The sequence below is a fragment of the Alligator mississippiensis genome, chromosome 4, assembly GCF_030867095.1.
Source record: "Alligator mississippiensis isolate rAllMis1 chromosome 4, rAllMis1, whole genome shotgun sequence".
Taxonomy (NCBI): Eukaryota; Metazoa; Chordata; order Crocodylia; family Alligatoridae; genus Alligator; species Alligator mississippiensis.
Genome location: NC_081827.1, coordinates 191,640,381 through 191,667,379, shown reverse-complemented (window position 1 = coordinate 191,667,379; position 26,999 = coordinate 191,640,381). Strand labels below are relative to the sequence as shown.

At 41.8% G+C, this 26,999-nt stretch overlaps 1 long non-coding RNA gene across 2 annotated transcripts; it reads left to right on the top strand.

The window, feature by feature from the left end:
* Nucleotides 1–963: 963 nt before the first annotated feature.
* Nucleotides 964–26,999, top strand: LOC132250378 (uncharacterized). Of its 2 annotated transcripts, XR_009462075.1 has the most exons (5): nucleotides 964–1,035; nucleotides 10,489–10,648; nucleotides 12,602–12,701; nucleotides 22,334–22,789; nucleotides 25,211–26,999. It is a non-coding gene; the product is annotated as an uncharacterized LOC132250378 (long non-coding RNA). The 2 variants fall into 2 exon arrangements; XR_009462074.1 differs by lacking the exons at nucleotides 22,334–22,789; nucleotides 25,211–26,999 and adding an exon at nucleotides 15,108–17,398.

Sequence of the window (26,999 nt, the reverse complement as noted above, 5' to 3'; positions counted from 1 at the left end):
CGATCCTCAGCTGATTAAATTGACATAGCTGCTTTCAGCTTACTAGAGCTATGCTGATTTATGTCAGTTAAAGGTCTGACCCAAAAGCTGCTGTGATTGTCACTGTTACTCCAACATTTATAAAGATTAAATGTATGCAGTGGAGGATTTTGCATGATGAAATCCTGACATGAATATATATATAGGACTGCACTGGGTATGTTTATAAGATACAAGACAGGAACGTGTGGAGCTACTTCTGGGCATGCTAACTCCTGATCAGAAGCAGCATGAGGCATTAGTGCAGCACTGTATGAAGGCTGTTAAGCTTTGCTTCTTACCAGCTATGTGTTTGTTGTGTCCTTTCCTTTTAGAAAGTTTTCTTCTGATAGCTTCAAGGAGTGAACTGCATTAAGACCTACACCACACATACTCTCAAAATGTAGTTCTGCTTGTAAATGGGCCCTGCTACACAGGCTTTTCATTGTAGTGGTTCATAGCTCGGTGCATTCTCTTGCCATTAGAACTCGCTACTTGCCAAAACACATGAACATTGTTAGGTTAGCAATTTTATGACCTTTGGTGAGGTGTGGTATACATGGTATTATAGTGTTCAGCAACATGACATTTTGGCCTCCATCCTGCATGCTGCCCTGCCATGATGTCAGTGATTTCTCTGGAGGATGCAATGATCTGTCTTGCCCTGTGGGACAGCTTACTAGATCAGTGTCTTAGTGTGCAGGGCCAGCTCACTGGCTAGTGTAAAGTGGCATAGCTCTATTAACTTCAGGATAACCTTGCACAATATATGTCAGCTGAGGAACTGACCATCAATATTGTGTCTGAAGTTATATATAATGTTAGGAGCTCTGGTAATTTTGGAGTGATTGTGGAGGAGCACAGGGTGCTCCTGCCACTTTAAGGGCCTGGAGCTGGCAGCCTCCAGGTGCCTGATTGCGGCAGCCATTTTGAGGCTTATATAAACTAGGCAGTTGGGCTGCAGGAAGTTAGGCAGCAACATTGCTTGGCTGTAGGGTTGCTGTGTATAACCCGGAGGTAAGGGGGAGCTGCAAGGGGTTGGCAAGGAGGCTCCTGGTCCTGGGCATGACCTGAAACTGCACCCTGCTGGGAGTGGGTGGTCTGGTGGGGCTCTCAGTGGTGTGGGAGCCCCCAGGAAATGCCAGGCCAGTGATCACCCTGGTGAAAGGTGGGTTGGGGCGCCTTAACCCCTAGCTCCCACCACCACTGGGTGGGTGACCCCTGAGTTGGATGAGGGCTGAGAGGGCCAGGGTTGTGAGGGGCCCAGAGAGGGCGGACCCCGAGAGTGGGAGTAAGGTGGGTGAGGTGCCGCGGTTGCTCCTAGGAGGAAGGGAGTAGTGGCACAGTGAGGCCCATTGTTAGTGAGTGGCTAGAGAGACCCAGCCCGAAGGGGAGAGTCCCCTCGACTGGCCCATGCTGGGGCCAGGACCAATGAGGGTCAAAAGGGCCAGGGGCCCACCACGGGGGATGCCCAAGAGCCGGGGGCCTGGGGTCCTGACTGGCCTTGAGGTGGGCCAGGGCTAGGTAGCCAAAAGTTCCGGGGAAACCACACCTGAGAGGGGAACAAGGCTTCGGGGGGGTGAGGTAGCCCAGATGATGGCGGAGTGGCCGCCTGAGTAGAGAAGACCATAGTGGGGTCGTGCATAGAAGATTCTGGGGCCCAGTGCGGGGGCCAGTGAGGAAGAACACTGTGATGCCATCAGCGAGGCTTGGGCTGCGGTATTAGGGGAGGTCGGAGCCGCAGAGCGCCCCTTTGGCATTGGGGCAGTACGAAGGGCAGCCTCCCGCTTAATTAACATCTTAATTGAACTCATTATCATCAAAGGCGTGGCAGACGAGATAAGCGGGCGGTTGCCCAGAGACAGGTGGGCGGGCCATGAAGAGCTCGGCCCTGAGTAGGCCTGCTGTCACGGTGACAGGCGGGCGGGCCACAGAGTTCGGCCCCGGCAGGCCCCCCTGTCACAGTGATAAAAGCAGTCAAACTAGAATTTCTAAAACTTGCTGCAGTACAAATATAGCAATGTGCTTTGTAGTTTATGAAGTACTTGTGGCATATGTTATCTAGGTTATTAGGCAACCACCTATGCTACAGATGGATAATGGCTAAATGCAGAATTCCATATTGAACTGAAACATTATCCATTTTGAGATAAAGTTCTCCAGAGTGAAGAAAAAAAAACCTAGCCTCAAAAATGAGGGAACTGCATGGCTACATGTAAGAGTAGACTTCAGTAAGGTGAGATGAGTGTTTGTGGGAAGAGATTCTGGTCCAGTATTAAATGGCACATGCAATTCAATGTAGATAAGTGTAAAGTGATCCACCTGGGCAAAAATAACTTGAAGTATACCTACAGTATGATAAGTCTACATCGTCTATCACTAGACAAGAAAGGGATCTGGGAGTCACTGTGGACAGTTTGCTAAAAACATTGGCTCAGTGCTCAGCAGCTGTCAAAAAGGCAAACAAAATGTTAGGAATCATTAAATAGGAAATTGTGAACAAAACCAAAAGTGTCATTATGCCCCTTTATAAATCCATGCTGCATCCATACCTTGAAGGTTGTACCCAGTTCTGGTCCCTTTACCTCAAAAAAATATAGAAGAACTAGAGAAGGTACAGAAAAGGGCAACAAGGATGACTACTGGTATGGAGGGGCTTCCTTATGAGGAGAGACTAAAGAGGCTAGGCCTGTTCTGTTTGGAAAACATGCTTGAGGAGGAACATAACGGTTTTCAAAATACTAAATAGCAAAAAGAAATTAAATGGGGATTTATTATTTAGTATCTCTGACAATGCAAGAACTAGGGGTCACAAAATGAAACTTGCTAGTTTTGAACTTACTACGTACTAAAGGAAGTTCTTTTTGACACAGCTTGTAACTAAAGCGTGGAACTCATTGACACCAGATGCTGTGGAAGCTGACAGTTTAGCTAGAGTCAAAAAGAGTGGACAAATTTTTGGGAGGAAAAAGGCATCAGTAGGGAGACAGCCTCTGAACTACAACTTCCTAGATTTTTAAATGCTGGAGGCTGCAAGTGAGAGAGGAACAGTGGGGCATGGGTGAATTCTGGTCTGATCCAATTTACTCTCCCTTTCAGTATCCACTTCTCCACTGTGAGACACAGGAAACAGGACAAGATGAACCTATGGTCTGACCCAGTAAATGCCAATTCTTATGTTCAAGTGTTCTCTTAAAGTAACGCATCAAATCATTTTCTTCCATGACCAATTGACATTTTTAAAGCTGAAATATTTCACTTACCGTAAAGCAAGCCCTTCCCTCTTCTACCATACACATGCACTCTGAATTCAGCCCAATATATGCCCTTCTTTAAATGTTTTAGTGTGCAGTTTAATTATTAGTGTGTTTTTTCACTGAAGGGAATAGAAGTGGAAATGATAGTTTTATTTCAGTGTTATATAGAAGCAAGTGTGTTAAATTATTTTTTCTTATAAATGATTTGCAAGTTGAGGATTTTTAACTTTTAGAAACTTTACGAACCTTGCTTTTGGCATCTTGAGCATCATAAAATCCCAGTGTGTTTGTTCTGCTTGATGTCAGACAATCTACATCGTTGTCAGGTTAATCATCTTACATACAAATAATTTCCCAGACAATGCAAATGTTGAAGGACACAAAGCATGTGAGAATGTGTTATTCTCTAACTGATGAGGTTGAATTTAGCTGCGATTAGGATTATTAAATTGTGGCTGTATTCTATTTTCATCATGTAGTGCTTCTTACCTGAATAGTGCAGATTACACCCAAATTTCTTGTTCCCTCTGTGGGACTTGTACCAATTATACCAGGGCACAGTGAAATGTCATTATGACAGCAATTTTGAAACCGAGCAGCCAAACCTGAGTTAGGTATTATAAAAAAACCATCAGCTGTTACTCGACTGTCAGGGCAGGAGAACAAGCCTTTTAAACAGTCTTAAAAAATCTGAATTAAACTACGTGGTCTCCTGTGTTTTACTGTTATACTTCTATAGTGTGCCAACCTGCTACCTCAAACATCCATAATCAACAGTATCAAGATTGAGTGCATTTGTAAGAGTGGGTGAGTGAAAAGAAGGATTGTGTGAGCAGAATTAAATTTGTGGTGAGTGATGGTTTTTCATGCTCACATGACACAACATAATACTAAGCAGAGAAACCTCAAGCTATCTGAGGACATGGTAGCTCAAATACCACAGTCTAAATGATGCCAGGCAGTACCATACCAAAATACTAAAGCTGGCTCTGCATGCATTAGTTCTGAAACCAGAAGTGGTATTAGCAGCACTGTGCCTGGCTAATAAGACCTGCTTCACAGTAGAACTATTGGACAAGTACAATATCACATCAAAACTGCTAAACTGCTTTTGATTCCAGAGCTATTGTGTAGACTCAGCTATCTGGTGGAGAGGCAAATTTTTTTTTTTTTTTTTTTTTTTTTTTTTGCAGTAATATCTTCTACTGGACCCACTACATAGTTGGGAGAGATTTTTGGACATGTTTTGGGGCACAAAGCACTCTTCTAAAGAAGCCTGAAAGCTTGTCCAAGAACTCTCCCAACTACACAATTGGTCCAATAAAAGATATCATGAAAAATCCGTGCCTTTCCTGGACCATCACAGCTACAACACTCCAACCCATATATATCATATGACACTACTAGAGCATAAGAGGTTTCTTCTAGTATTTTAAATGGCACTTAAGAAATTAGGTTCCAAGCCTATTAACACTGACATATATGTTTAAACTTTGCCCTAGTGCAATGCACAAGGTATAGGACATAGGTTCCACTGGTCAAAAACTTAACATGCAGGGGTTATTTTATGCCTTCCCCTTCCAGCCCAGGAATTGGGATAGGGGCCATGGAAGCAGCCTTGACAGTTACTTACAAGTTGGAAGGGACATGACTGTTCACAACTCCTCTAAGTATTCTGCATAAAGAACATTTACCCTGGCTTTGTGCATGGCCTGAATTTCACAGAAGTTTTGACAGTCATAACATTTCAGATGGAAAACATTTATGTTAGGGGTTGATCACTCTTTCTATTTATAATGAACACTAACATTTTTTTATTAAAGTTGTTTAGCTAACTTTAGCCATATATTTCTGATCAAGATAGGGAATAAGTACAGGAGAAAGAGAGCAATTTCAAAAGCAATTGCAACATATTGGTTTTACATCTAAGATTTCCCCCGGTCATACTAAATTGTTTGAAAAACATTATGAAATCTTTGCAGCCTACAATATTTTTTTTCTTGAAGCCAAAAGAGGCAAATATGTAAAACCTGTGCTTCTAATAATTAATACATTTTTGTGAACTGAGAACATGTATCAGATTTACAAATCATTTCCCTAACATTGCTTTTCATTCATTCTAAGGCAAGGACATTAATGGGAAAATGTCCCAATATGCTATTATTTTCTATTATATCACACAATAATATTAAAGAAGTCATGAACCTGATGACTAATATGAAATCAGTATCTCTCAGCAAGAGGAAATGGCACTATAGAATATCACGTTAATCCTGTCATGGCCCAACTTTCTTTTCCCCCCTCTGCCTCACTTGACATTTACTTTCTGTTAGACAGTAACAGGTATATTCTGCTGCACATTATCAACACAACAAAGATGAACCAAGTAAATAGTTGCACAAAGTTAATATTAATATAACATAACAACAATGACCTTCTCACTGGTTAGGGACAGAAATTCAAATAGCATTTAACTTAAGGTTACCAAGCATTCCTTGTATTTAATAAAGCGCCAAATTCTCTACCATATTTACTGAAATCCAAGATGATTTTTTTTTCCATTTAAAGTGTGGGGAAAGCAGCTCATCTTGGATTTGAGTACAAGCATAGTGGGGGTACAAGTATAGGGAGTACCAAACCACCTTAAAGGATGGCTTTGGCCCTAACTCTGACCCCCCAAGTCAGGAGTCAGAGCCATAACTATTGTGCCCCCCCTCCAATCTGCCCTCATAGCTTCTGTTCCCCTCCCATCTCTGCTCCTTGTCACTCCCCCCCACAACATGAACACCAATGCTTACATTCCCATTGCAGCTCTGGCTCTAATTGGGGTCCCACTGTGGCCCATGGCAGGGAGCATGGAGCACTGGCTGCCTTCAGCTCCTGCCTAGCTACATAGCAACATCATGAGGAGCAGGCAGTGGGGGAACAGGGGTGGGGTGAAGAAGGCAAAGCAAGTGTAGCAACTGCTGGGAGGGACAGGGAGAGGCAGAAAGGTGTGGGACAAGTAGTGAGGAAGACAGGCAACAAGAGGCAGGGGTCAGGGCCATTTGGCTCCCCTGTTGCCTGCCCCCACCACTGCTTGTCCCCTTAGGTTGGGGAGGGGGGAAGGAGGAATGAGTTTAAAACAAAATTAGTTTCTATCCATGGAAAATTATAACAAATTTATAAATTTTCTGTGTCTAGAATATCATTATTGGGGAGTTGTCTTAAATTCAATCTTTTCTTGCATTTGGGTAAATACAGTATTTATACTGAGGTACAAAAAGTTCTCCCACTCTCAGTGTCATAGAGGTATTATTTGTAATGCAAGCATTAAAACAGAATCTTGAAATCCTAATTTATAGGACTCTTCTATTCTAACCCCAAATTCTGTGGCGTGATTGATTTGTTTATAAATAGGTATACATAAAATTAAGTAATGAGAAGACATTTTTCCTCACAGAATTTGGAAACCACTAGATTAAAGATGTTTATTTGCTACTTAATCAAAAGTTACATATGTTTTAAATTTTCCCCAGTGTCTTGTGATTAAGTTCCACCCACACATTCTCAACAGTAGTACTGTAGTTTTCCAGAACTCCATGTTTCACACAGAAAAGCAGCTTTTGGCACTCTAAGCAGGGCATTTCCTATGCTCAAGAGACCCATTTTGAAAGCATTGAAAGAAATGGTGGGAAAGTATGGTACTAACTTAAGAGTGAGACTCAGGGAGAGGGGAAGAAGAAGAAGATAAGGAGATCAGGTGATAGGAAGAGGAGGAGATGGTATCCCAAGGACATGAAGAACATTTTGCTTGCTTCTCTTGCTGTGACCAGATGCAATCTAGCCCCATGCATGGGTTCCTGAAAAATCTCGTCCTAATTCCCTTCAGCATTTCTGCATGATGGTCAGATAAGAATGGGCATAACACAGACATGTGATTGTTATTTTGGTTAGGGACTGTTCATGTCTCTATTTCCAAGTGTATGTTTCATTTACATGTAATGCTAGCACCTAATTTTCTGGATTTCTAAGGCTTGGCTTTTATATCTATTTTTATATCTAATTTATATTTTGTAGGACTTTTTTATTGAAAAGCTACTGGTGTGAGACTTTTAAATCCTTCTTTCCAATCAAAAGGGTTTTTTTCCCCTTTTTTTGTCTAGGATGTGACACAGAAATGCTAAGATTCGCTCTCATAAATATGAACCAACATCAGAATCCTTTTAAAAAACATGTCAGTAATTTACCAATGGAAATTGACACCCACTTACTTTTTCACTTCTTGGATTGTGATAAATCCTTTTTTCTAGCGATGTTTGTGCTACAGCAGGAAAAGGTGACGAACCAGAAAGAAATATTTATTTCTTCATTACCAGTACCAAAGAGGGAGGCAGTTTCATGATGTAAGCAAACTTGTATTAAGTTCACCAAAGTTGCCACTCTGACTAATTTGGAAGATATAGTCTGGCTGGGCAGCTCTGTCCCTCGAAGAGAAAGCATCCAAATTAAAGCAACAGAGAGGATGAAGAGGATGTGGTTTGATGTCAACCTGAGTCAAAGGCACATTTGAATTAAAGTTTCAATTTTGGGAGGAAAAAAATTCACTTGCAAGCATTTGGTTTTGGGTTGTCCAGTTTGGCAATGAAAAGTAAACATTTTCCATGGAATGCAGATATTTCACCAAAATTGTTGTATAGTCAAAAACCCAATTTTTAATTTAAAATATTTTGGTGGACAATTTTCAACCAGCTCTGATAGTAACCCCAAGGATTATCCAAAGACAGGGAGCTCAGCCTAATTTTCCCTTTAGTGAAATGGCTGAATGTTCTCCAGTCCCAATAGGAACACTAGGATCCCTACACATTGATAGTGGCAGATGTGTATTTCCTTAATGCTGTTCAAAACACAACATTAAAAATTATCTAATTTTTAAAAAGGTTTAAATTTAATGGTCTTAAATAACTATAAAGGTTTTTTTCCCCAGGAAAAAGGAAGAAATGAATGAAAGTTTGCAAAAATCTAGTTCTAGTTCAGAAAGGATATTTGTCTTCCATGTGAAATAATTAAAGGTCAACTGAGAAACTAGAATGAGGGGAAACAGATCTATACATTGGCAACTCCATGTAGTCCCTCAGCTCTGCTGGATGCCAACAAATCCATTACTGCAAATATATTCACACCAGGAGAGTCCCACTCCTGGATTTAAGAGCTTAATAGAGTAAGCTTGAGCTGGAAGGAGAAGAAAATTCCACCTCTTTTCACTGTGTCCAGTGGAGAAGAATTTTTCCCAAGTGAAAACTAAATTGCTGAAAATATGCAATCAAATTATTAAAATTGCTGGTGTCCTCTCCACAAAAATTCCCAGTAAAATCAGTATCACAAGACTTTATTCAATCAACAGTTTCCACTTCTGGAGTCTTAACTATTCAGCACATGGAGGAGTCTTTAACAGTCTTCTACGTTTTATGAAAGATAGGCATAACTACAGGATTAAACCACGAAAAATCTTCTGTAGTTTCATTGACCATGGACAATGCTATTTTCCTTCTTTACATCTTTGAAAACCTGTGCCAGATAGACAGAATAGCCAGCCAGACAATGCTCAGAATACTTTTAAAGCTGAGAATATTTATAAAGTAATTTTGGTATAAGGATCTAAAGGGATGTTACACAGAAGAGAGGGATAAATGTTCATTAATAAGCACAGAAACAACGATTTTAAATTAGAAATTAGGTTCGTTAACACAAAAGAACACTTTCCCAAACAGGGAATAGAATCATCTCTCCAAAGTGGCAGTGGAATTAAACACTAGTAGCAAACCTTAAAGACAGCTATTAGAGATATATGCAATAACAATATTAGAGCATCACCACCTATACAAAGGGTTGAACTGTATTAACTACCAACATTCTCTTCCAGTAGTAAAAATATTTGATTATGTGAATGAAATCAAGTTTCATTGTGTTTCAGCATCTATACTACCTATTACAATAGCGGGCAGTAGGATGGGATGATACATAGGTAGCTGGACAGAGAAAAAATAAATGAGGATTTTATTTTCAGCTCCTCCACTGATTGTCTGCAAAATCTTAGATAAATCCTTCTGTGCCTTTGTTTCCCTTCCCACCTTTTTTTCCTATCTTCCATGTTTAGGTTGCACACCCTTTGGGACTGGGATTGTCTGTCTGGAAACTGCTTGACATAACAGAGCCTGGATTGCAGTTGGAATTAGAGCTGGTTCAAACATTGTTATCAAGATTGTTGCTTTGATAGAAAGTTGGATTCATAACAAATTGAGAATTTGTCTCAAAAGCTACTTCTTTCTGTGGAAAATTTCCTCGTCTCTGAAAAACCCCAAGTGCTCTAAAACAAGGGTTGGCAACTTATGACCCATGGCTGGACCTGTCCCACAGTGCCTTTATATCCAGCCCACAGAGCTGCAGGGCATCTGCAGTATTTTTTTAGTTTTTTTGCGGAGTGGGGGGGGGGGGGGGGAGGGATGGGACAGCATCATTTCATTGTGACAGTTCAGGGGCATAGATCTTTTCCACTGAAAAACAGCTTTTGAACAACTAGAAAAAAATGACCAGTCCTACAAACAACCTACCCTGGAAAAGGCCTGCTGCTAACCCTTTCCCATGTTAAATCACAAGTTCTTTGCTCAAGGGCTTCATTTGAATTCACCAGGTTCAGAAGGTAGGCAGTTTCTAAGGGTCACAAGGACTCCTCATTACTTCTTCCAATTGTTTTCCCCAGCCTACCATCTGACCTCAATCATGTCCCAACCAGCAAACCCATGCTCAAGTCTCAAAATCAGTTCAGCAGCTGTGTGTGCATGAGACTCCCATTTCAGGGCAGGACTTGGCCTTAAAAATTATTTAGGATGCAAAAATAGGCTTGTATCACAAAGCAAAAGAAATATTTTCCAACACCACAATGAAATATTTATGAATACCAGACACTAAATAATCTAGTACAGACTTGTTCACCAGAGTACAGATTTTAGTGGGAGCCTCTGAGAACTGAAGCCTATTTAATTGTAATAAATAATAGCACAGATTTCCTGTAGTTTGGCTTATATCTTGTGAAAAGCATCAGCAAGTAAACATGGATATTCCCACACTGTGAATAGTTAGTTGAGTCCCATTATTATGTTTCTTGTTCTGAATATTACCAAATGAATTATTAAATTGCAGCCAATTTTCATAAGGATGTATTTTTTGTTTACAGAACATCAGCAATGCTTTTCCTTCACCTGAAGGTACAAAGATTACATATGGAAACAACTAATGGGAAATGTATCCTTGAAATTAAAGATTAAAAATGCTTAGTAGACCAAAACCAGTGACATCCATTATATTGAAGCATATCTGTTAATGGATTGAAAAGGGTAAGGAATTTTACTAAATGGCTTATTATTATTAAACTGTATGAACAGTAGGGCTGTGCAAAACACCATCTTTTCATTTTGACATCTGTTTAGCCATTTCAAAGGGACAGTGTTTTATTTCATCAGTTTGTTTCATTTCAAAGCAAATGATTCCTCCTGGGGGTGTGTGAGCCCAGATCTGCACCCCAGATGACAGGAGGCTGCCCTGTCACCTGGGACTGGTGCTGAGCATAGGCTGCGCCCAGCACTGGAGAAAATTGCTGATGCCACCTGTCCCAGGAAGCAGCAGCAGCCTCCCCTCATGTGGCACACAGATCTGGGGGCTCGCATCCCTGGTAGGAGTCTGGCACAGCCTGACAGCCCTTCCAGGGATGCAAGCCCCTAGATCTATGCACTGGATGAAAGGAGACTCAGGCTGTGGCAGCAGCTATCTTGTCCAGTGCTGGGCACACCCCGCACCCAGCACCAGTCCCAGGGGGGAGAGGCAGCCTCAGCCTCCTCTCATCTGGGACACAGATCTGGGGGCTCACACCCCTGGGAGGGCTGCCGGGCTGTGCCGGACTCCTCCCGGGAGTGTGGGCCCCTGGATCTGTGCCAGATGACAGGAAGCTGCTGCTGCTGCTGCTGCTTGGGACCTGTACTGGGCGCAGTCTGCACCCAGCACTGGGCTCTACAGAGCTCATTCCAGTGGTGGGAGTCACCTCTGTTCTGATCGGCTGTGCCAGCCCCATAGATCTCCTCCCTGTGGTGGGAGGTGAAGTGGAGCTCTGCCTGCCTCCTGCCACCAGGCTGCACTCCGTGGGGCTGATGGAGCTGATCAGAGCACAGCTCAGTGGCAGGAGGTGGGGAGAGCCAGCGTTGCACTCTGATCGCTCTGCCAGCCCCATGGAGTGCAGCCCGGTGGCAGGAGGTGGGCAGAGCGGGGCTGCGCTCCATGGGGCTGGCAGAGCTGATTGGAGGACAGCACCAGTTCTGCCCACCTCTCACCACCAGGCTGCATTCCATAGGGCTGGAGGAGCCAATTGGAGCACAGCCCGGCAGCAGGAGCTGCCCACCACCCACCGCCTCCCACCACCGGGCTGCTTCAAAACTTGAAAGGTTTCTAAACTTTCAAAACATTTCAAGTGCCCTCATTTTGTTTCGAAGCTCTTTTGATGCTTTTTGTTTCATTTTGATTTTGCTGTTTCAAGCTCAAAACGCATCAAAACAGCTTTGAAATGAAACACTTTCACTCGATGAAATTAAGCACAGCCCTAATGAACAGATCTTGGCTTGGCTCACTTACTGCCCTAGGATTTCTTACATTTAATTACATATGATGTCCCTGCCTGCCTACAGCAAAAATGTCACATCACAAATACAGGCCAGCAGGAGTAATACAAAAGAATCAGACATCACATTATTGTATATCTTGGGTTGTAAAAGTAATGTGAAAGGAGAGGCAGTGGAGTTTAGTGACTATGACAGTGAACTGGAGCTAGGATGCCTGGCTTGTCTCTAGGTCTGTACTGGACAAATCACTTAGCTCTTTTACCTTTCCCATCCTATATATGTTTAGATTGCAGATTCTTTAGGGTAGTTATTCTTTTACAGTTTCCCTGTATAAATACTAACAAAATGATTGGGGCCTCTTTAAATACATATTTGAGCCATTGTATTCTGTGAAAATCACGTGTGTGTGTGTCACATTAGCAAGCCCAGATGATTAGCCAGAAAATAGACCTTTGCAATTGAATTCTGAGGGGAAACATTTGAAATTCTCTAACAAAAACATAATCTACAGTAAATATCATAATTATGCACACACAATGAACATGTTTAAAAGTGCATAAGAATAATTAATGTAATCACTGTTTTGCATAGCATTAACACTAGCAATTTACATTTTTTGCTTTTAAAACTATTTTTACATTTGTCATTCAAGCCTAATGGAAATGCCTCTTATTCCACTAGTGAGGAAATTTTTTGATGTGGAGACTATGGAGAAAAGGAAAACAAACATGTGGCAGTGGCTGCAATTTCACCATGCTAGGCTAACTGCACAGGCCTGTGGGTATGTATTGATGTTGCTGAGTAGTCAAGCCTTTACTGCCATGGCTTGCAGGGCAATTTACATAGCATGGCTCATAGTGTTTTATGATGAAAATTGTGTTTTATGTTTAAAAATAATACTGTTTGGTAGGGACTAACTTATTTAACTACTTCACTGCTGAATAGGTTGCTAGATATGGTCAGAATATATATACTTTCAAAGAGGATAGACAGATCATATCTATTCTAATGTCCTGCCTGCTCTAAACCCACAGTGAACAATACTATGACGTATGTGAAAAAATGGAGAAGGATCTGATTAGATAGCAGTTCATATTTTCCTTCCTTCTAAAACATAACATTTCGTGCTCGCTTTTGTATGCTTGCATTTAAAAGGCATTTAACTAGCTATTGGGTCAGATCATAATACCTTATTCATGTTGAGTAGTACATCACCCTGAATCTAATCCCATGAATGGTGTTGGAATCTGCATTTGTGTAGAGGACTGTGCAATTAGCATAGGAAAGGGTGAAGTTGCAACTATTTATTGTACACAGCTGTCAAAAATGAGCCAGATTCTGATACTTATGTGTGTTGAATAGTATTTTCCTTTGTGAGTTGTACCATTGGCTCCACTGACAATACTTGTAGAATAAGGTTCTACTGAGTGTGAGTAAAGGTATTAGATTCTGGCCCACAGGTTTGTGCATTGCATGGTTTTATATTGTGGGAGGAGATGCAGAGATCAAAACTGAAATAAGACCATTTGCCAGAATTTACACAAAGCATTTTCTGCAATACAACAGTTTTTCCTATGTTTAGAAAATGAATTGCCATGATAGCTGTGTGAAATGAGTTACAAAGGTTGGCTCGTTTATGGCAACCACTCTTGCCAGTCACTAATTAACTTAAGTAACCAGTCTTTTTTGTTGGTGGTGGTATTATATTTTAGCTTAATAAACTGTGGGCATGTCTACACATTCATTATTAATATGCCATAGTTACTGAGCATCAAGTTTAGTACTTGGATAACCAAGTACTAAATAAATGAGCAGTAACTTGCACTACTGCACAGTAGTGCTGGCACATGGGTCATTAATGGCACTTATTGTGCAGTAGCCTAATACTACGGTGTAGTACCATATTAACATGATTTTTGCCTGGCATGCTACTGAGTAGTGTTATTATTAGGCTACGGCACAGTTAGTGTCTTGTGTAGATGCAGCCTGTAACAATATTGCTTTTTATTTATTTTAATCAAGTTAATTTCTGAGATGAAGCTAAGCAGATTTTAAAAACCCAAGGTATATATTTATGGCATTTTGGATAGTTTCAAAATTATACATTCATTAGATTGTTGTATGCACAAGTAAAGGATAGGCATTAGTATTCAGATCTACAGAAGTGCCCCCTCCCCCACCTGTACTCCTGGAGGAGGCTCCTGCAGGCTGCCCGCTGCACACAGAGCACAGGTGTGGGGGGTGGTACACAGGCCCCCTGAGGCCTCCACTGAGCAGCAGGTGCTCCCTTTTGCCGTGCGCCCCTGGGTCATGGAGACTTCCAGACCTGGCCAGGCTGGGGCCAGAGGCCACATTCCTCTAGCTGCTGGGTGGGCACAGCTCAGTGCAGCAGCACAGAAGTGGGGTAGGGCTCCAGCCTGGCCAGGTTTAGGATTCTCCATGGCCCAGGGGCACGTGGGGGGACTTCCCACTGCTGGGCACAGCCTGGAGTTGGGATGACCTGGCTGCTGCTGCGGGCTGATTGCTGCTCCCCAAGCACAGTTGAGGGGGGGGACCAAGGGCCCCTGGGGCCTCCACTGGGCTGCACCAAGCAGCAGGAGCCCCCCCATGAGTCCCTGGATGACTAAATTTTCCCAGACCTGGCTGGGCCGGGGTTGCCCCCACACAGTCCCACACGTGTCCAGCTGCAGCGGGTCTCCAGGCACAGCAGCAGCTGCTTCTGCCACCTCTTCCCCCACAGAGTTGGGGAGGGAGTCCCCACACCCCTGTTCCCCTGGAGGAGCCCCCTGGGCTCCAATCCTCCCATCACTTGGCTGGACTGGGGTCCTACTTACCTTCCCTTGCTTCTGGCTGGGCTGCATGGTCAGTCTCTCACTGCAAAGACCTCAATCTGGCCCCCATCTCTTCCCTCCCCCACAGATTGACCTGCTGGGGCTGGGGGCAGTGGATGTGCACATGCACACATGCCCATCTGTCCCCCCAGCCCACAGTTAATCTGTGCCAGGATCTACTTTTTCTTCCCAACCCTTGTCAGCCCCTCGATCCTGAAGTGGCCCCAGACCTAGCCATCAATATGGGTCATTACTTTACCTGGAGAACTGTGATTCTACCAATAGAAACATTTGTTTGCACCCTGGGTCATCAAAGATTTTGTTGTGCTGTTATTAATCTATTCGGAATCTTTCAGGATCTGTTACTAGAGAACCTATGGAGGACATTCATATCTACACAATGTGGAGGAGTAGACTGACTGACTTCCTCCAAAAACCTGGAAGTACCAACCAACTGCATGAAAAGACTTTGGCAGAACAAAGAACAAACATCACTGAGCTATCCTTTTTTCCCCAAGTACTGCAGAAGATTGAGAGGAAGTAAAGGAGATGACCTCAGGGTGTAAGAAGAGGGGAGGAGTTATGAGGAGAATGTACCTCTTAGAAACTCTGGCATGAGTTGGTTGAAACTCATTGTTATGTTATTCAAAGGATTATGTAATGCAGCTCCAATCAGTTAGAACTCAGATACCAAATGAAGTAGCATGTTGTACTAAGGGTAGAATTAACTAAGAAAATATCTTCAAAAGAAAAAAACAGTTAAAATCCTTTCCAGTACCAAATATAGAAGACAACTGGAGAAGGCTTTAACATCATACCACTCTGTCTGCAAGCAAAGGATGTAGGCAAAAGAAAAACAGCCTTATTTCTGATAATAGATGCTTTTTATGCACTAGGTATGCTTAATAGTTTTTCAGTCAAATCAACCACAGTGCACTAACTATGAAGCTGTGGGCACATCTACACATGCACTTAATGTGCAATAGCCTATTTTACTGAGCATTAAAGCATCACGTATAAAGCCATACAATTATACTAATGCACAGTAAAATAGACTACTGCACATTAAGTGTCACTTTAAAACTATGTGCATACATTACTGTGCATGAAGGCAGCCTAATGTGCATTTCTTTAGTACCTAGATTGGAAGTACTAAATTTAATGCACATTAGAAAAAGCGCCTTAACACATGTGTAGACATACGTTTTACATAAATTTGAAGCATACTGAACTAATTTTAAAAATTAAATGTGAGAGAGATTCTTTTAATTAGAGAATGCACAAGAAAGGTGAAACTACAGAAGAATTTGGGACAGATCTATAGCTGAAGGGTCGGTTTTACAGTTGTAGGGGGCTTATCTTCAGATGGTCTCTGATAACAGTCCAAATTGTGATTGGGAATAGAGACAAAATTCCAGAGAGAGACTATCAGAAGACCCAGAATTAACCCTTGACAAGACAATTAAAATTAGCCAACCAGAAGAAATCCACTCCAAACTGCAGCACAGGGTGGATGAACAGCACTCTGACATCAAGGACACGATAAGAAATACAATATACAAATGAAAACATTGCAGCATTCAAAGCCAGAGTCCACAAAAAGAAGAATATCGACCTGAATATGCTGTGACAAACAAGATAAACCCAGACAGTGCCTATCAGATGAAACTTTGGCTTTGTACAGCCATTCAAAAATGCCTGAGTTGAAATCAATCTAAGTAACACGGTTGTCTGTAAATGATATATTTTAGTAAGCAGCATGTTAGCAAACACAGCACACATCTATCCTTGGTGGGGTGGGGAAGGGAGAGGGGCAAAAATCTTAGATCAGGTGTCATCATTTTTAAACCAAGTTTACGTGTACTGAATTTCTGTTCTATTATGGGTATAGACCAGTTTTGTGTTTCTGATCACTTATACCAGTAAAAGTATAAAGTCTGTACGTGGCCTTTATGGATTGCATGCCATGAACAAAGAGGGTGGCAACAGTGTCACAAGCAGTGTTCTGTCTCTCCAGAGCACTCCATAGGACTAGTCAATGACATTTCGACAAAAGATGATGATTGGATTATCAACCAGAAAGTAAGTTGGACATCTATTAATTTTCAGTTCACAAGATAATTTGGTGATAGAAACAGAGAGATTAGAATTAAAACATGAGATCGCTACTATGTAACTAAGTCCTGTGGACATCAGATACAAATTTTAATGAAGAGTTTGAGAAACTGGAGGAGTTCATTTAATAGACCCAAATAGGCCCAAGATACCATATGTGCACTGTATAAATAGTTCACCGACATTTCCAAGGAGAGTACTGATACAATCATAATTGATAGATTTACTGTTGCGTGACAAAATGCATGGCTAATTATCAGCCCTGGTCTGTTAAAAGGTTCCTGAGTTTTGATGAATCTTTTGCAAAACTTAGATGGAGTTTTATATACTTCCAACTTAAATTTAAAAGCTTAATAAATCTGGTTGGAAAACAGAAAACCCCTTTTGAAGGTAATATTGACATTCTGAAATTTGAGCAAGTTCCAAATCAAAAGTTAGTATTTTCAAATTTACTGCACAACAGAAATCCCAACTCTTGGCTTCAATAGTACTGAAGCATTATAGTATGATATAAAATTTCAATTTTAAGCATATGATTTATGATATGATATAATATAATATGATACAATACAATAGTCAAAACAAAGTTGTCAAAATGAAACAAGAAATTCAAAAGACTAATATAAGTATTTTTCCATTGAAGATTTCATCAAATGTTCCCTACAAAAATTATGATTTCAAGAGACTTGCGTAGTGTGATAGATCTGTCAAAATGCTTCAGCCATTTCTAGTGCCAGATCTGAGCATTGTTGTTCCTCCTCAGTAGCATTTTCATCTGTGAGTGGTCTGATTGATTTCAATGGGAGTACTCATGAAGTAAAGTACTATTAGTAAAGTACTATTCAGGCTATAGTCCTTAGTGACTAATGAGGTCATATGTGCAAGAAGGAATTTTTAATGGAAAATCCTACCATTTTCTTATAAAAGCAGGTTTAGAAATGTACCAGTAGGTTTTTTTTAAACATTTTAGTGGTCATGAGGGTATTTTTTCCTCTCACCACATGAATTACCAAGTATACTTACAAGCAGAAATCCTAAATAAAAGTTTAAAACAAACCACTAACTATTTAGAAACCATGAGAAAAAAAATCTCAAAAACAAAAACGCTATACTGGGAAACCAATCCTTTTAGGACAGTGTTCCAGTAAGATGGCAGGGATGGGTCACTAAGTTGTCTTATTGGAATAACCACCCTTTATGTTTTCACAGTAAAATACACAAGGGTAGGGGTAGCCAAAAGAATTAGAACAGGGCTCAGATTTTAACACAAACAAAGGGTAATCTGGTCTGGTAGAGTCTGGTCACTGCAGCAGTGTATCTGAAGGTTAGGTTTTATGTTTATTAGCATCATCCAGATGGCGTTTTATGTCCTTAATAACTTTGTCCCTGACTAAGCCATGAACCTACTGTTTGACAAACAGTGTAGAAAATATCCATCAGCAGAAAAGCCGTTTTGTACTAAGAAGTATAGCCAGTATATTTAAGGTGCCTACACTTTATTTCTGTGTACTGTCACCCTTTCTTGTGTACACTGAGCACTGTAAAGCACTTTAAGCAATGTCCTTAAGCTAAGGACCAAGACAAATTGGCAGTGGACAGTTTATTCAGCTGGAGAGGATTCTCACCTTGTTCCAGAAACCCTGTAAGGCCATCAAAGAATGGCAGAAGTGGGCTCCCCACCAAAGGTCACTTCCTTCCTTGTCTGGTATGTAACACAAATTGGCATATGCTATCAGTGTTATAACTGTATGTAGCACAAATTGGCATATGCTATCAGTGTTATAACTGTTCATCTCTAGCACTAGGTCCCAGGGAAGGGAAGGTGTGCTTGAGATTAAGGTGTGGCATTTAAGAAATAGCACAACAGGGTTCCACAAATAGGGGTATGTACAAACATTTAAATCATCCTAACCAAGCTTAAGGTGATTTAGATGACTGAGTGTGCAAGTGTTCACGCTTAAGTTGCCTTAAAAATGGCCCACCCAGTCTAAAGTTAGTGTCTTGTTACATCTTACCCTGTGAGCTGCACAAACGTTGATCAGTGCTAGTGCTAGCTCAAGCTTGGAGCAGTTACACTGCAGGCCAGTAAGGGCCTGGAGGACCATAAGGTAACAATCCATCCCCTCCCATTCCACGCTTCCCCCAGCCCCCAGGCTTCCCCCGGTTTCCCCCTGCCTCCTCCTGCTTCCTGGGGCGTTACTGTCTTGTGGTTGCGTATGCTGTCTGTCTCACAGGAGCAGGTAGGGAAAAATTCCTCTGTTTGCCTGGCCAGAGCTTCTGCCCAGTGCTCCCAGACCCCTGGTTTACTTACCTCTGGCTGCCCATGCAAATGTCTGCATGCAGCAGAACCTGACTCAAGTGTAGGTGGCTCAAAGTAAACTGCTTATCCTGAGTCAGGTAATTTGAATGTTTGCATATTATCTACCATGTATAGATATTCATTTCACTTTAAACCTGGATTATATCTAACTTGCATAGGCACATTTTTGAGCACCAACTAAACTGATAATCAGTTTTAGACTAGTGCAAGAGGGTCACTGAATAAAATCATAATAGTTTAAATGAACAAGTTTAATTTAAATCATTACATCATCTGTATTTAAGAAGCCCCAGAGTGAACGTTAACACCATTTTCTCAGTTTATTGCACTCTTCAGAATTTAGAGAAACCTTAATGTGGTTTACTTTCTTGCTTGTTAACAACAAGAGAAGAATTTCACTTTCCCTGGCACAGCTTGACAGTACTCACACTACAGCCACCAAACGTGAGGATTTTCACAAGTGCTCCATGTTGGTCTTACTCTGCTCCCATTGACATCAAACTCCTGTTGATCAGGATTAGTATATTTTTTCAAACTGATCAAAATTCTCTTCAGGTAGACTAGTATTTCAACATATCCATATTCCAACAATAGGCACAGTTTATCTAAGCTGTCAGTCAATTGGTTGCTGCACATTAGAAGCTTACCTCTTCATTATTAACATCCCAGCTATAATTATAAGTTTTTATTTTATCACATGTTGCAGAGCTTCTGCAACTGGCACTAAACACTGGTATTAAAGTAATTGACTATCAACAGCAGGCAGCTTCTACTCAGCATGAACTAAAACTCCTGGAGCAGAAGTCTAGCTCTGTTAAAGCTAATACTGTAGTACTTTTGCCATTGACTTCAGTGGGACTAGGATTTTAGATGCACTGTTCTAGCATGCTGCCCAGAACAGAATTTGGTCCCTTAGGGGCACTGTAAATTCTGGAAGTTCTAAATTCCTGCCTTGGGAATATAGAGGGTTCGTCTGGGGTTTTTTGGGGGGGGTTGGTTTTTTCCCCCTTAGAACATCATATCCTGGCCAACTAGTGTGGGGAGCAATTAACAATTTACTGATTTACTATACCTGGGATTGGTTCCACTTGAATCAAGTTATGGACTGAAAAGAGCCAGCTCTTAAGTGAATTCAAAGATGACATTTATAAAAGAATTTCTCATTGTGAAGGAGAAAGGGAAAATCATAAATTATAGCTTTTCCATATCAGTGCCCCACAACTCTTCTAAACTTCTTCCCAGCTATTTGTTAATCAATAACCATATCTGACTTCACCACCAGATGAAAGTTAACACAGTCTTTGGCTACCTCTTTCCAATGTCACCCAAAAGAGAATATCAATTACAATAGAGGGAGTGCTAGGATTATGTATTATACACTGTCCTAGAAGAGAAGCCTGGGTTCCAACAAGGAGTTCCATGATAAAACAGAGTACATTTATTTTACATTTGTAATTTGAAAGATGAAAGAGTATGAAACACCATTGGCTTGTTATTAGGAAATGCTGCGTTAGCCACTTTCTTTTGAAATCATTCAGTGCAGCTAGTAGGAAAGCCATTTCCCCGCAGGAACCAATTCTTTTAAGATCATTTTTTTCCCTGGTTCCCAGCAATTTCTGTTTTCAGATGTAATGAAGACCAGTGTGGTTCTCTTCTACACCATTTCCGTGCATTTACATTTTTGAAAATAATTGATCATATCTCTGTAATTTTATACTTTTATGTTAAAACACAGGATATGTATAGTCACTGCTCAGCATGTCCAGTGAATTATGGCTTATTTGGGATTTTAAATACAAAGATTATAAAAGAGCTGGTTAAAGTGCTGCCAAGTGAACTAAACTTAGTGCTCATGGTATCTGGCTAAATATATGTTTTTTAAGTAATAAGAGGGAGTTGCTATTGAAACTGCAATCATCTTTCACAATAAATACTGTTTTTCTTGAAGACTTCTATACAATAAAGTTATATCAGTACTTGGATGCAGTGTACTTATAATTAACACAAATATAGGGGACAAGCATAAAAAATCTTTTTAAAAACTGTATTTCTTTTGTTTATGAAATAATTTAAATAATAACTTGGTACTCACCCTGTCTTAATAAAGACTCTGCCAGATAATTAAATAAAAAGTCCTCTCTAAGAGATTATCAGTTTGGACAGCTATATGTAGATGCATTATCCTATGAGATCAATTCATTAGATTTTTTACATCTACATCTCACCAGTATGTTTTGTATTAGAGATAAACCAAGCAGGTAGTGTTTAGGTTGGGATTAGCTTTAGGCAGACAGTTGGGGACCAAGTATCAGTTACAATTTTGTTTGGCTTCAGATTCAAGGAAATATACTTATGAGATTTTGACCTCACCTCAGGGTAATCTCCTATGATTGCATCTGATTTCAGACCAGGTGAAAATCTTACCTGAGACATTATCTCAGCCATTATCCTGACATAGCCAGCCACACACAAACTCAATGGGAAAAAAAAGGTTTCATCTGGCTTTGGAAAAGACCTGGAACCAGAAGCCATGGGGGTTATATGGTATTTAAAATTCCAAGTCCTGAACTTTTAACTAAAGATCTCATTTCTGCTTATCTATAACTAACCTCCACAACCCTGAAAGACAAAAAATTTTTACAGTTTTTAGATCCTTTTTACTCAGGTCATAAAGCACATATTGTACCCATTTTGTTGCGGAGTCAAAAATATAAGAACCATAAAGGAAAAATATTGGGCAGAATGTTTGGGTCTGAGAGATTGTTTGTTTTCTCTGCAGGTGATAAGAAACTGTAGATGTGTGATTTGTGTCACCAAAACTTAGACTATTTTTACAAAACATCCTAGTAGCTTTGATTCTGCAAAAATATATTGTGTTGACTGTTAAGTGGCGAGTACTAACTTATAACAGTTTAAGTTAAGCACATAAATAAATTCACAATCAGGGTCTAAATATTGCTTATTCCACTAATTTGTTTGTGTTTGCGGAGTTGTTCATTCTTTTTTTCTATTTTTGTTAATGCAGCAAAGTAATTGCTTTATCAATTATTTCCTCTTCCTCTCTCACACATGCTCACACTTAAAAAATCTCATATAAGGAGAAGAGTATTCTGCAGTATTTTAAATGGATTCTCTTTTCTTTTTCAGTAGCTCTTCAGGACTCAAGATGCGTCAGTGTTCTGAGGGGCAATGAGCAGAACTCGCACTCCTCTCCCCCTTCATGTCTTGGGAAAACTTTGCTTCTTTAGAGCTACCCAGATGATGGCTACCATCTGTCTCTAGATGATGAAGTGAGGATTTAGGAGACAAGAGCATGGCAAGCAGGAACTGTCTAAGGACTGTCTTTGGAGGTGGAACAGCAGCATCTTCTGGGGAAGAAGAAATTTCTCATTCAAGGCACCCAATCTGCCTCCTCCCTTTCAAACATGGGCAGATCCAGGATTTTGTAAGGGGGGTGAAGGAACACTGACGGGAGTTAGAGGTACTGGCTGTACCTGCCCTGGACCTCCCAGCTCCCCCTCCCCAGCCCCCCACTGCCTCCCACTGGAACAAGCAGACCATGCCATAGGAGTACGAGCCAGAGACTTTAAGATCCTGAATCAGGTAAGACTCTCTGCCCTGTCTACTCTTGGCACCCACTCGATTCCCCTCCATGTTCAGCAGTGCTCCTTCCCATCCTATTTGCCCCCTCCCATGCCCACCACTGCCACTGTCCCCAGCTATCCCAGGGGTGACAGGAGCTCCCTAGCTGCTCCTACCCAGGGAGGCAGTTAGACAGGCCAAGCTACCATGGAGCTGAGGATGGCAACCCAAGTAAAAGACAACAAGAAATTGTTTTTTAGATATATAGGGAGTAAAAGGAAGGCCCAGGGAGGAATACGACCCCTGCTAAATGGGCAGAAACAATTGGTGACAGACAGGGGGGACAAGGCTGAACTCCTCAACGAGTTCTTTGCCTCAGTGTTCCTAAGTGAGGGGTACGACAAGTCTCTCACTGGGGTTGTAGAGAGGCAGCAGCAAGGTGCCAGACTTCCATGCGTAGACCCTGAGACGGTGCAGAGTCACTTGGAAGAGCTGGATGCCTTTAAGTCGGCAGGCCCGGATGAGCTCCATCCGAGGGTGCTGAAGGCACTGGCCGACATCATTGCAGAGCCACTGGTGGGAATATTTGAACGCTCGTGGCGCACGGGCAAAGTCCCGGAGGACTGGAAAAGGGCCAACGTGGTCCCCATTTTCAAAAAGGGGAGGAAGGAGGACCCGGGCAACTATAGGCCAGTCAGTCTCACCTCCATCCTTGGCAAAGTCTTTGAAAAAATTATCAAGGCTCACATTTGTGAGAGCCCGGCAGGACAAATTATGCTGAGGAGAAATCAGCACGGGTTCATGGTAGGCAGATCGTGCCTGACCAATCTAGTTTCTTTTCATGCCCAGGTTACGAAACGCCTGGACACAGGAGGAGGGGTGGATGTCGTATACTTAGACTTCAGGAAGGCCTTCAATACAGTATCCCACCCCATACTGGTGAACAAGTTAAGAGGCTGTGACTTGGATGACTACACAGTCCAGTGGGTGGCGAATTGGCTGGAGGGTCATACCCAGAGAGTCGTGGTGGATGGATCGGTCTCGACCTGGAAGGGTGTGGGCAGTGGGGTCCCGCAGGGTTCGGTCCTTGGACCGATACTCTTTAATGTCTTCATCAGTGACTTGGACGAGGGAGTCAAATGTACTCTGTCCAAGTTTGCAGATGACACAAAGCTATGGGGAGAAGTGGACACGCCGGAGGGCAGGGAACAGCTGCAAGCAGACCTGGACAGGTTGGACAAGTGGGCAGAAAACAACAGAATGCAGTTCAACAAGGAGAAATGCAAAGTGCTGCACCTAGGGAGGAAAAATGTCCGGCACACCTACAGCCTAGGGAATGACCTGCTGGGTGGCACGGAAGTGGAAAGGGACCTTGGAGTCCTAGTGGACTCCAAGATGAACATGAGTCGGCAGTGTGACGAAGCCATCAGAAAAGCCAATGGCACTTTATCGTGCATCAGCAGATGCATGACGAATAGATCCAAGGAGGTGATACTTCCCCTCTATCGGGCGCTGGTCAGACCGCAGTTGGAGTACTGCATGCAATTCTGGGCGCCACACTTCAAGAGGGATGCGGATAACCTGGAGAGAGTCCAGAGAAGGGCCACTCGTATGGTTAAGGGCTTGCAGACCAAGCCCTACGAGGCAAGACTAGAGAACCTGGACCTTTTCAGCCTCCTCAAGAGAAGGTTGAGAGGCGACCTTGTGGCTGCCTACAAGTTCATCACGGGGCCACAGAAGGGAATTGGGGAGGATTTATTCACCAAGGCGCCCCCACGGGTTACAAGAAATAATGGCCACAAGCTAGCAGAGAGCAGATTTAGATTGGACATTAGGAAGAACTTCTTCACAGTTCGAGTGGCCAAGGTCTGAAACGGGCTCCCAAGGGAGGTGGTGCTCTCCCCTACCCTGGGGGTCTTCAAGAGGAGGTTAGATGAGCATCTAGCTGGGGTCATCTAGACCCAGCACTCTTTCCTGCTTATGCAGGGGGTCGGACTCGATGATCTATTGAGGTCCCTTCCGACCCTAACATCTAACATCTATGAATCTACCCCACTTCAGCCAGGCTATGCAGGGATCTAGGCTCAGCCCAGAACAGCAGTGGTGGTGGCAAGTAGCTTCTTCCTCCCTGAGTCTGTTCCTGGGCTCATGGAGCACACCCAGGGAGGATCAGGCAGGGAGGAGGAACCCATCTGCTGCTGCTGCTATCACTGTCTCTGACTAAACCCAGCTTCCCACATGGCCCAGCTGGAGTAGGGCAGGAGCAGCTTTAAAACTCTCCCTGCCACTGGAGCAGTTGGAGATGGTAGAGATAGAGGTAGCAGCAGGCAGGAAAGAGGACAACTTGGAAGGAAGCGGTGGAGACACATACTACTTAGCATGGAGAGGAAGGGAGGGAGGAATTTTGGACCTTAAAAAACTCCCTGGACATTGCTTCCACAGGGTTCTGAAAAGAGGGTGCGACCATGCCACTGTACCTACCACCTTTGGATCCATCCCTGCTTCCAAAAGTTTATTTGGTCCTTTTCCTCCCCAACCTAATGCAGGTAAGAAGGATAGTCTTTCACTCCTGCCATCTCCCAGGGGTAGAAGGAATGGCTAGAAGACAGGAAAGTAAATCAGAAAACACAGACTTCTTTGTATTTGTTCTAGATTTTGCAACAACTAAATTCTTTTAAAACGTATGAAATAGCATCTGGTATTGCAGACCTTTCCAAATAAAATTCCCTAGGATCCTTTATAATGAAAAAGCATAAATATCCATAAACACACTTCTTTCTGCAAAAGTTCAAATGAGTATTCATAGAAAATGGGTGTGGAACATCAGCTCTGCACATTGTGTGCCTTGTATGCTCCCATACACACTTGCTCAGCTGGCTATTGACCTGCTTGGAAACAGTAATTCCTTTGAAATACATGTGCTTTCGTGTCCCTGTTTCCTCTTGCTGTCTTTTGTCACCTCAAGATAATGCACTGTTGACATCTCCATGCAGCAGAGAAAGAGAGCTGTGAAGCCAGACTCCAAAGCTAGGATAGTTCTTGTCTTCTGCTGTACACTAACAATTGGACAAATATAATTTTCCCTGTGGATGTTAAAAGAAAAAGACCTAGGAACTATACTATAACCACCTGCTAAACCAGGTTGGTTTAACAGCATCCAGACTGTAGTGTCAATAAGTACTTGTGCTTCAGAGGGATGGTTAACACTTTTCAATCATCAAGTTTCCCCACTGGAAACAAAGGTTTTCAAACTTGAAATTTTGGATGGAAAAATTCATGACTGGGTAATCAAAGTGAAAAACCTTATTTCAAATAAAAATACTTCTTTCAAATCAAAAAAAGGAAATATTTTGTTTCAGTTGAAAACACATTTTTTTCCCACTCTAACATTCCCAATACCAATCTTTTAGAATGTTTTGCATTGTGAAATTTTCTATGTTTTGATATTGTGTTTGGATTAGAAATGGAAAGATGTTTCAAAATGTTGGAATTTTTCTGAATGAAATTCTTCAAGCCTTACACAGGTGATAAATGCCAATATGTACATGGAGAATGATTTGCTTTCTTGGACCTCACACCTGTAACTGAGTATAGTAGAAGAATTTTATCCACATGTCACATCCATATGATGTCTCATCATGCAATAATAGAAAAGTCACATATCTGCATTGAGCTATATTTTCTCTCTAAAATCCACAAACTTTCCAGAAATATTAAATATCAAAATGTAATCTACCCCCCAACACAAATCTTTTTTGTAGAAAATGATACGCTCGCTCACTAGAAATCAACCTTTTTGGCAGCCGTGCCACACATTCAACCCACACACTTCTTAGTCCTGCACTTTCCCCAGTGCCATTCCAGTTCCCTTCCCCTGCTCAATCTGATGCTCTGCTTTCTGCTACCTGTCCTGTACTCCCAGCTCAATTTGCAGCTCTGTTTTCCCTTTTTGCCCTATCTGTCATTGCACTGCCTGTTCCCTCCCCAATCGGCTATGTGCCACATGCAAAGGCTGCCTGTGCCGCTAGCTGATGCAACTAAAAAAATTCAAACCTTTAAGTAAGATGATTAAACACAAGAGACTCCATTACATGTTCTAGGTATAAAATAAAAGCAATGATATACTTTATAAAAAATGCATAATATTTTTAAAAACATGCTGAGAATTAAATTAAATTTAGGTGGTGGAAATTAAGCTTTTAACTGTTTATTTTTTCTAGCTAAATTTACA